Source organism: Micromys minutus, assembly GCF_963924665.1.
Source record: "Micromys minutus genome assembly, chromosome: X".
NCBI lineage: Eukaryota > Metazoa > Chordata > Mammalia > Rodentia > Muridae > Micromys > Micromys minutus.
The window spans coordinates 47,437,827-47,449,370 of NC_137970.1; positions in this window are offsets into that span (position 1 = coordinate 47,437,827).

The following is an 11,544-nucleotide window of genomic DNA, read 5'->3' on the forward strand; positions in this document are numbered from 1 at the left end:
CAGACTTGGTCTTTTCTCTGGGTCTTGTTTTTGTTGATTTTTAAAAAAAAAAAAATGGAACCAATGCTTTTCCAGCCCATTGAGCGCTAAGCAGCTCTGGAAGGGAGGGCTCCAAGATCAGGGCTCTCTGGTTCTGGGACTCCCAATGTTCATACAATCAGACCAAGGAGAAGGACCCTCCAAGACAGTAACAGATGGGCACAAGACTATGGGGTGAGAGGAGGAAGAGGCTAGTGATGGACAGGACTGGAGGGCCATCAAGGACAGAGCACCAGCTGGCTCTTGGGCCTTCCATAGAGGACTGCAGAGCCTACAGGGTGGCCTGCTTCTGCAAAGGCCAGCAGCATCAGCCTGACTGGAGGAGCCTAGGTTTGGTAAACTAAGTACTCTAAAGGCCCTGACCTTATTGGGCTCCTGGGTATATAATCTGGGTTCTGCCTCTGCCCTTGGGGACTTGATATCAGAAATTTGCCCCATTTTCTTTACAGTCTCTTTGTCTGTCATTTCTCTTTCAAAACAGCGGTGTTTTTTTTTTTTTTTTTATTGTTGTTGTTGTTGTTGGTTTTTTTTTTTTTTTTTGGTTTTTGGCTTTTTGTTTTTGAGTTGTTGGCTTTTTTTTTTTTTTTTTTTTTTTTTTTTTTTTTTTTTTTTTTTTAAAGAAAAGTTCTTAAAACACTAACGGAAACCCATGGAGTTTGTCCTTTGTAAAAATTTTAAACGCAGTGTCTTGATATAAAAATAAAAAATCCAGTTAGCACTCCCAACCTGCCTCCCTTGCACAGGCTTGCCCCAACAGCCCCTGGAGCCAGGGGCCTGCTCAGGCTGGAGGCTCAATGTTCCAGCAGCCTGTGGCCTCCTGCCTTGTAGCGCCTACAAGTCTGGGCTCTGCTCTCCTTGTCCTGGGCCCTCTGCACAAAGCCTCTCTGATCCTAATCTCGTTGCTGTACCTTCCTCCTGCCTCCCGGCGCTTTGCGTTCCTGCAGCAGAAACCTCTCACCGCCTCCGGCCTCCTAATGAAACAGCAAAAACAATACTTTCTTCCTCTGTCACCAAGCCACCACCACTGCTGCCACCACCTCCTCCAATGCCACCACTATCATGGTCATCACCTTGCCCTCATCTTGGACTGGTGGCTAGGAGGAGGCTTGACCTCTGACCTGCTGAAATGCTTTCTCTTGTGGAAATGCAGCACATGTGGCATCAGCTTGTGGCCTCCTCTGTCTCCATTGACTAACAGGAGGGCCATTCTTCCCTAGAGGGATGTAGGTTTCCTTTTCTGTGAATTGGAATAGCATAAGTCATTGGAGATCAATTTCTCTGGGGGACTGTCACAAGTGGCTCCCTGACAACTCTGGGGGATGGATTCAAGGTGGGGGCCCCATAGGGTTAGCATTGTGGGGTTTCATATTCTGTGACTTGAATGGCTGCAGTTGAAATCTGCTCGTCGAGTGTGACAGTTGGGCAGGGTTGCTGATACTCGGAAGCCAGGAATAGAATTCTTCAAAATGAAGGAGATGAGCCATCACAAGGCAGGATGCTGTGCGAAGGGGACCAGTGCAAGGTACTGTATACAAAGACCAAACCTAGAACTTAAACATGAATGTGTTGCCTGAAACCAGAACAGTTGATGGCTGACCCAACACTGGAGACGTTAGCAGGGGGATCGGGAGAGGAAGTGCATGTTGTGTGATTTCATGATTGGAGACTAGCTTTGGGCCCTCTCCCCTCTCTTCCTTTTATTCTTTATAGTTTCTGAACAAAGATACTAGCATACAGTAACAAAAACATCAGGGAGGACCTGGGAAGTAATCATAGAGTGACTGTTAAGAGAGAAGTCACCCCAGTGGCATATAGTTCAACCCGCTTACACCTGGATGGAGGAACAGGAAAGGGAAGACCGGGAGTTCAGGATTATCCTTGGCTACATAGTGAGTTTGAGGCAAGCCTGGGATACCTGAGAATCAATCTCTCTCTCTCTCTCTCTCTCTCTCTCTCTCTCTCTCTCTCTCTCTCTCTCTCTCTCTCTTTCTGCCTCTGTCTCCCTCTCCCCCCCCCCTCTCTCTCTCTGTGTGTGTGTGTGTGTGTATCATATGTATCCAGGTGCCCTGGAGGCCAGAAGAAGGTATCCAATGATCTGAAGTTGGAGTTGCAGGCGTTTGCAAGCTGTCAAATGTGGGTGCTAGAAACCTAAGTCAGGTTTTCTAGAACAGCAGAAGCAGAAGGTGCTAACACCCTAAGCCATCATTCCAGCCCTAAGACCCTATCATGAAAAAACAAAAATAAGTAACAAAAAGAGACCTAGAATTCTGCCCAGTAGTTTATGCTTCGGTCATTATCATCACGGACTTGCTCTAGTCCCACACTGGTTAGGCATCCCAAAGCATCAGCAGCTCTAGCTTTGGTGAGCAAGCAGGGAGGGTCTGGAGAAAAGCAACATTTCTAGGTCAAAGGCTCTGCTGTTGTGTTGCATTGTTTGGTTGCTTTGATTTTAATCTGTTTGGGTTTTTTGTTTTGTTTTGTTTTTGTCTTTTGTGGGTTTTTTTTTTTTTTTTTTTTTTGAGATAGGGTCTCACTAGGTAGCCCTGGCTGTCCTGAAACTTGCTGTGTAGACCAAGCCAACCTGGAATTCACAGATATCCACCTGCCTCTGTTTCTGGAGTGCTGGAATTAAAGGTGTGCACTGTCATGTCCAGCAAAATATTTTCTTTTAAAAAAGATTTTGTTTTTATTTTTTTAGATTTATTTATTTTTATTTTATGTGTATGAGTGTTTTGCCTGTATATATGTATGTTTGCACCATGAGTGGCTGATGCCCATGAAGGTCAGAAAAAGGAGCTGGATCCCCTGGAACTGGAGTTATGGAGAGTTGTAAGCTAACCACGTGGGTGCTGAAAACCGAACCCAGGTTCTCTGCAAGAGTAACAAGTGCTCTTAAGTATTAAATCAGCTTTCCAGCCCAGATTTTATTTTTATGTATATGTCTGTGTACATTGGATCCCCTGGAGCAGTAGTTACAGGCAGCTAGCAACCATGGGTCATGTGTGCTAGGAACTGAACTCAAGTCCTCTGTGAGAGTAATACAGGCTCTTAAGCACTGAGCTATCTCTTCAGCCCCCAGGTTGCTTTTTATATTTGTTTTGTTTTGTTTGAGACAAGGTCTCTCTATGTAGTCCTGGCTGTCCTGGAACTTGCTATGTAGACCCAAGCTGGCCTTGAACATATAGAGATCTGCCTGAGTGTTGGGATTAAAGGTGTGTACCATCATGCCCAGTCATAGGTTGCTTTTCTTTTTCAATATAGAAAGAAAGAAGTTAATTAGAAACAACCAATGGTTGCCAAATATATACTATGTAACAAGTGTGCTATGACCATCTTCAAAATGTGACTCCTGAATAAAGACCAAGCTGTGTTCTTTCATGGCCTGTGTACTGCAATCCTTCTGAGGATGACAAAGTGGAAACAAGAGTAGGAGAAAGCCAAGGAGTGACATGGGTGTGGTCAGGAGGTGCTCTGGCTACCCTGAAAACTCTCAACAGTAGCCACCAAATGAAATGACTGTGCTGTGTCCTTCACCCTCTGAGGGCCTGGATGATGCTACTGCTTAGGTCCATTTTGTCTGTATTTTTGTGTTTAACCTTTAGTTGCAACATTTAAGATATTTACAATGAGGCTTCTCATAATAAAGAGACTCTAAATTAGGAGACTGTCTCGTGGGGGTGATTTAGACACACTATTTCTTCTCACATACTCAAGATGCTGTACCAAAGCAGGGAACCATCAGTGGGGAGCTTCGGTTGGTCCTCACACCTTTTAAAGGCCTGGGTGGGAAAGACAAACGAGATTTCAAGATGATTGATAGTCATCTTAGACCCATGTGGTTTCATGGTCCGGGTGGGCCTCACGGCTGAGCAGGGGCCCTGAGCTCATTTGTGTTTAGAGGGTATAGGAATAGGGTGCTAAATCTTAGGATCTGTATTTGTCATGTGTATAAAGGGTCAGTTGTTTAAAATCTCCACGTAAGAATGGTAACCATGACTGTAGGGCTGCCCCTGTGCTAGATTATATAAGTGTTAGTGCTGAAGATGCTCATCCTGGCAGGAACCATGCTCAAAGCAAGCAGTCTAACCTTAAGGAACCTCTGGCTGCTCAGAAGTGCTCTATCTCGTGGTCTGCTCAATAACATCTCCCACAGCATAGCTGCAGAACACCTGGTGGTGGTTTTAAAAACCCCACTGAAAATGGAATGAATGTGTTCTTCACCCTTAGGACTACCTGTTTGGATGAGAAAAGACGAATCTCAAAGTTACAGATCAGTAAATGTGGAACCAATGGTGTGGGTGGTGCACAAATAAATATGAACAAAGTAAACATTCTTTGTCACTATAGAGAGTCAGGGAAAGCTGATCATTCTCCCATTCACCTTACCACCTTGGATGGAAAGACTTTTGGAAAAGTCCATGAAGAAACGGTCATAGCCATAGCTGCCTGGAATTAGACAAAGCATTCTTGGGATAAGACAGAAACTTCAGAATGAGTAAAGGTAGCTGTAGGGGGTTCAAATGCAAAAAGATTCTGTTTGAGTTACTAGACAGATTTACCAACTAACCCAAAGCTTGTAAACTCCCCTTTTCAGAGTCCAAAATGTAACAGCCAAGTGTAAGGTGTGAGAGGTATTGTTCATAAGATCATATCCTTGTGGGGCTGGAGAGATTGGCTCAGTTGTTAAGAGCACTGACAGCTCTTCCAGAGGTTCTGAGTTCAATTCCCAGCAACCACATGGTGGCTTACAACCATCTATGAGATCTGATGTCCTCTTCTGGTGTTTCTGAAGACAGCTACAGTGTACTTATACTAAATAAATCTTTTTAAAAAATCGTATATTCCTCAAAATAAAGGAGAAACACACCCTGCATGTGCTGTCTTGCACTCATTGGGCCACACCTGGTAACCTCTGTTCAGTTAGAGGCTCTGGACTGCAGCAGAGGTGACAGCAAAGGATTCTCAGAGAAGAGTGGTAGGAACAGGGAGAGGACTAGAATGTGACCAATGTGGGTAAATCATTATGGAATGGCTAAAAAGAAAAATTGTAGGTTTTGTGTATTTGTTTTGTTTTGTTTTAGATGAGCTCTTACTATGTAGCCCCACCCAGCCTGGAATTTGCTATGTTGACCAAGCTGGCCATAAACTCATAGGGATCCACCTGCTTCCTGAGTGCTGGCTTGAAGCTGTAGGTTTGTTATGTGTGACTACTCCAAATGCTCCACGATCTGATGAGTGGTAGTTGTAGGAAAACAGACTTGGACTCAGCATTAATCTTTTTTGCCTTTAAAAGAAAACCATTTATTTACTTATTTGTTTTTTGTTCTTGTGAGTTGTGTTTTGTTTTGTTTTTTTTTTTTTTTTTAGACAGGATCTCATGGAACCTGGGCTGGCCTCAAATTCACTGTGTAGCAGAATATGACTCCAACTTCTGACCCTCCTGCTTCCATCTCCTGAGTACTGGGACCATAGATGTGCACCCCTATATCCAGATGCTGGGAATGGAACCGAAGGCCTTATGTGTGCTAGGTGAGCTCCATTCCCACTGAGCTCCATCCGAAGCCCTGCTCTTTCCTTTTCCTTTATAAAGAAAAATTGTAATAAAAGTTTCAGCTTATGATTGCAGCCTCTTAGAGTCCTTTGAAATTTTTTTACCAATAGTTTCAAAGGGGGAGACAAAAAACCAAATGCCCTAAGATCCCAACATGAACACTTTGATGTATTAGTAGCATCCTGCAATTACAGCAGACTTACCCAAAGGGCAGCAGTTCTCTATCAGCAAAGATAGCCAGGCCATGAATGGACAAACACTCCAAGCAAGCAAGGGTGGTGAAATACCTGATTAAGGGCTGACCAGATAACCTCTGGGCTCACTGAGATCTTGTGATACTTGATCTGGAAAGTCTCATGATAAAGTAAGTATTCAGGAAAATATTTCTGGAGCAGAGGAGCAGGGTAGTCCAGAGACAGGGAGATTGGAAGCAGAGATAAGAACTGGCTAAGAGGTGCCTGCTCTGAGGGCTATATCTCGTTTTCATCTCTTTCCTCTTTATTTGAAAGGCCAATGCAGACTGGATCTTCTCAAACTATTCTGAAGTCACTTAGTGGAGTTCAAGTCTGTTTCCCACATTACCCATCTTCTTCTAGTAACTGACACCTGCTTCTTAAGCAAAACAAGGTGAATCCTTCTGCAATCTGACCCTTGAACCAGCACACTGTCACTCTGTCCTTCCCTTCTCCAGGAAAAACAGCTGGTACACAGTGCTTTCCCATCCCCTCACACGGCTGCATTCTCTTTTCTGTACTTTGCTCCAGGCTGCTAAGGCCTTTACAATGTCCAAGCTCAGAACAATCCTCCATGGTAGCCTATACTACGCTCGACAGAAGGCCGAGCTCCCTCCTCATCCTCATCCCTTGTAGAGCTGAACTGCTTAGCATTTGGGGACCTAATGCCCCAAACTAATGAGCATCCAGTCACCTCCACCACTTGAAAGCATGCACGAAGATGGATGGAAAGCCATGTCTCTCCTACCAAGCATCTGCATTTGATGAACTGTGTCTTGAAGATTTATATTTCATTTCATGGCAGCCTTTTGGTAGCTTTCTGACAGCATGGCACTGTGTGTGTGTTGCTGGAGACTGAACCTTGAATGCTAGGCAAGGGCCATAGCTACCTCTGAGGTACATCCTTTATCATTTAAAATTTGAACAGCATGCCATCAATACCTCATCCAAGTCGTTAATTACCTGACTGGGCAGAGGTGGAGAGATGACTCAGAGTTAGTTCTGCTCTTACAGAAAACCCAAGTTCAATTCTCAGCACCCACACCAGCTGGTTCACAACCACATACACAGACTCTCACACATAAAAATCAAATTAATCTTTAAAAAGGGATGGGGCTGGAGAGGTAGCTCAGCAATTAAGACCACTGGCTTCTTCAGAAGACCCATGTCCAGGACCCAGTACCCACATGACAATTCACACTCATCTGTAACTCTAGTTCTAGGGGACCTGATGCCATAACAGAAGTGCACAGGGCTACATGCACGCAAGCAGTCATGTGCATAAAATAAAAATAAATAAATGTTAATTAAAAAATAAAATTATTGGCAGAACCAGCATGGTGGCTCATGCTCATAAACCTAGTACTTGGGAGACTGAGATAGAAAAATCTTGAGTTCAAGGTCAGGATGGATTACACAGTGAGATGAGATGCTACCCCCACATCCCCAAGTTAAATAATTTGATGATCCACTGACTACTGTCCAGGCTGATAGAAAAAAATGTTAGTTATAAATGCACATTACTGCCTGTTTTTTTTTTTTTTAAATGAAAACAGTTGGGGCCCAATGGCATCAGGACCATATTTAACCCATATTTTCCCCTTTGTATGCACAGCGATCATTTTTAATCAAAATAACATTTTACTGAAACACTCTTTGGAAATTGGGGCTCTCTGGATGAGCTCCGCTCTCATGGTTTCTAGACAAGAATGCAGGCACAGAGAGTTGAGAGAACTAGAAAGGGGAAAAACCTGCATTCGGATCCACCTCTGCCTCCTCCCAGTTGTCTAGCTCAGGACAAGTTGCTTAACCTGTCTGTTTGCTCATCTGTAAACTAGAGATAACACCTACCTCACAGGGCTGTCAGGAGACTTAGGTGAGACGTAGATGTGCTTTGTAAAGTATAAGCCCTATGCAAATATAACACATTGTTCTGCTGGTTCTGATGCTAATGGACCCCGACTGTTTTCATTTAAAAAAAAAAAAGACCTGGCCCTTGCCCTTTCCTGAAGAGCTCCTGTTTTGTAGAGCAGATTTGCTCACAAATCATAAGATAAAGTACTAGAACAGGACGCATGCCTTTCCCTGCTCTAGTCTCGAAGAACAGGGAGGGTCTACCTGGGTGTGGTGACACATACTTGTAATCCTTGAGCTCAGGAGGTAGACTGGAGAATCCTGAGTTCAAACCCAGTCTGGGCTACAGGTCTCAAAACAAACAAAAATCAAACCAAATAGTCCCCCACCCAAAACTCACGTGGAGAGTCCATTAGAGTCAGGGACAGGAAAAAAAAAAGGTTCCAGGCAGAGGAATACAGGAGTCAGAGTCTCTGATGTGACTGCAGTGCTGGAAGCAGTCATGTCTGACAGGAAGGGTAGTGGAGTGGGTCTGTCACATCCCAGTGTTTTTACACCGTGTCACACTCAGCATGCCCGTGATACAATCCTTCTGCCTTTCACAAGATGGAGAGGCAGAATTTGAACGGAATCACCTAGTTCTCAGGTTTGAGTTTCTCCGACTGACAAAACCACCCTTCCAGCGGGTAAAGGTGTCTATAAACAGGCCTAGAAGATCACCTTTGTTCTTTTTAAAACCATCTTTAATTATTTTATTTGTGTCTCCGTGTATGTACATCACTTTCCTGTGTGGTGGAAATGGAGTTACAGACCATGTGGTTGCTGGGAATAGAACCCAGGTCTTCTGGAAGAGCACTCAATGCTCTTAATTGTTGAGTCATCATCTCTCCAACCTTGTTTTTTTTTTTTTTTGTTGTTGTTGTTGTTTTTTATTTTTCTTAAAAATAAGCCTGCTTTTATTTTGAATGAGAAATAACTTTCTTTTCTTAAATTTTTATTTATTTATTTATTACACTCCAGTTGTTACCCCCACTCCTAGTCTGCCCCCCACAGTTCTTCATCCCATTTCTCCTTCCCTCAGTCTCCAAGAGGATGTTCGTCCCCCCCCCCTCCCCCGTCCCCCTGCCCCTCCAGGCCTCCCCACTCCCCGGGGCCTCAAGTCTCTCAAGGGTTAGTCATATCCCCTCTCACTTAGGCCAGACCAGGCAGTTCTCAGCTGTACACGTGTCAGGGCCTCAGACCAGCTCTTGTATGCTGCCTGGTTCTCTAACCCTTCTTTATCTGAAGCTGAGAAACACGTTTCTGGGATAAGTAGAACTATAACTATATTTCGGGCAGGCTGATCAGCATTCCAACAGTTGGACACAGAGGTGGCTGAGAGAAAAAGATGGTGCTAGGGATGAAGCAGTCTAAGAAGCTTCAGCTGGAAGTGGCTCCCTGAAGGACCATTATCCATCACACCTGAAAAGGCTCCTTATTCTCCAGTTCCATGTAGGTAGCAAGGAGGAGGAAAATAGTTCAAGGGCTCTCAAGGTCCATTTTCCAAATGGGTTTTTCAGAACTACCGTTGTGATTTACTGCCACCTGGTGTCCAAGATAGGATAAAGCAAGCCCCTTTCCAGATTTGCCTCACTCAGACTAGCTTTGTTCCCTAATGGGTCGCTAAGATAGATGCTGTTTGGGGTGTGTGGAAAGGAAAAGAAGGAGAGAGGGCAAGTGCTGCTTTGAGGATCGAGGGTACCCTTTTCTATGTCAGGGTTTCCATTTCTCCAGAGTGCCCCTGGGAATGCATTTTTTTTTTCTGAAGCACAGCGAGACTGCTTTTGCCACACCCTCTTTCAAGCTTCCCACTTATGCACTCTCATTTGATGACTTGAGTGTCAGTAAATCTCTAAGCTAGAGCAGGGAAACTGTCCTTAGCCTTCAGAGTGATCAAAAGAGTCTGCTTTTCCATGAACTCAGGCTTAAGCGATGCTCCCTCCTAAATGGCCTAGAGTTATACTTTGGTTCCTGTAGCTGCACTAAAAGGTTGAGAGAGAAGCAGGTCTTTCAGAGAATCGAGCAGAGAGATGGCAGCCCTGCTTCCTCTCCAATTCCATTTTGGAATGAACTCACACTGAGTCATGAAACTAAACCTGGAGAAGTTAGGGACCAACTACAGTCCCAGATACCCAAGAGGCTGAGGTAGGAAGATCACAAACTCAACATCAGCTTGGATAACAAAGAAAGAACTTGTTTCCAATTAAAACAACACCAAGACTGTTCTGACGATTCCTCAGTGTGGTGTTAGAGAGCAGTGGCGGAGTGAGAATGACAAGAAAGACAGTTAGGGAAGATGATATTCTCGGCCAGTCTCCAGCCGTAGGCACTCTTCAAGCTTGTCTCTGTCATAACCCCCATCCCAGGCTTAGACTTGCTTCTGTTTGCTTATGAATTCTGGAACAGCTCTCAGTTTAGAATCTAAACCAAAGAAGGCAGCTCTCAGCTTTCCTAAAGCTGCAATTTTTTAAACACAGCTCCTCATATTGTGGTCACCCTCAACCATAAACTTATGTTTGTTGCTACTTCATTACTGTAATTTGGCTACCGTTATGAATTGTAATGTAAATCTCTGTGTTTTCTGATGGTCTTAGGTGACCTCTGTAAAACAGACATTTGATCCCACAAAGAGGTCAAACCTGCAGGTTAAAGACTGCTGCTATTGATGAGATATTGATGAGACTATTGATGGAGAAGGTATATAATTGCAGAAGGAAATGAAAATTGTCAGAAAGAACAAGAGACAGACAGAGAGAGCGAGCTATCTTTAGAGTGTTTTGACTCCTAAAAATCTGCTTTTTAATTTTTTTTTTACATTTGTATAGGTCTAACTCTTTCTTCACTGGTCCCCACAAAACAGGGGTCCATGAGTAAAGGCCCCTTAACCATACTAGCCAAGATGTGGACAAATCCCTTTTCACCCTTCAGTTAAGATACTTTTTAAGCCTGGTGTGGTGATGCATACCTTAAGTGAGGCCAGCCTGGTTTACAGAGTGAGTTCCCAGACAGCCAGAGCTGTGCAATAGAGAAACCATGTTTCAAAAAAACATTTCTTTTGGTTTTTCAAGACAGGCTTTCTCTGAGCTCTGTAGACCATGCTGGCTTGGAACTCAGAGATCCACCTGCTTTCCCCCACCCCCTCTACTGGTATTAAAGGTGTTCTCATGCCCAGCTCAAAAAGACCACCCCCTTTTCCCTTTTGAGATAGGATCTCTCCATATTGCCCAGGGTTTCCTGGAACTATGCAGACCAGGCTGTCCTCAGACTCACAAAGATCCTCCTGCTTCAGGTTCCTGAGTCCTGGGATTAAAGGTATGGGCTACTATTCTTGGCAAAGGAAAAAAGAAAATTTCCAAAGTAATATTTACAAGCAATTTCATAATCAACCAATTTTTACTCAGATTGACATGTTTTATCTTGTAAATTGTAAAGTTTTAAGATTTCTGGTCCTGAATCAACTACATTGAACCCATTTAAGGAACTTATCTCAATTCAAGGAAATGGGCGCCAAATCAAAGCAACCTTTCCAAAATAGAGGGGGCTCAGACATTAGACCTCACTACTTGGAACTAAGCCCGACATGAACCTTTTAGGGCAGAGTCAGCTTCCCTTCCTGTTCTGCCAAGCCTGGGTAGGTGCCTTCAATCTGGCAAGTGCTGCCCTCTTGCAGTTTCTACAATTACTCTAGCCCTGGCTCCATCCCACCCCTTTTCAGGCTTGCGCGGAGGTGGAGGGGCGGGGGGGGGGGGGGGGAGGACAGAGAAGACCCCGCCCTCCCACTTAGCTGCATGACGTGTTTAGTATATGGTTGATAACTAAGACAAATGT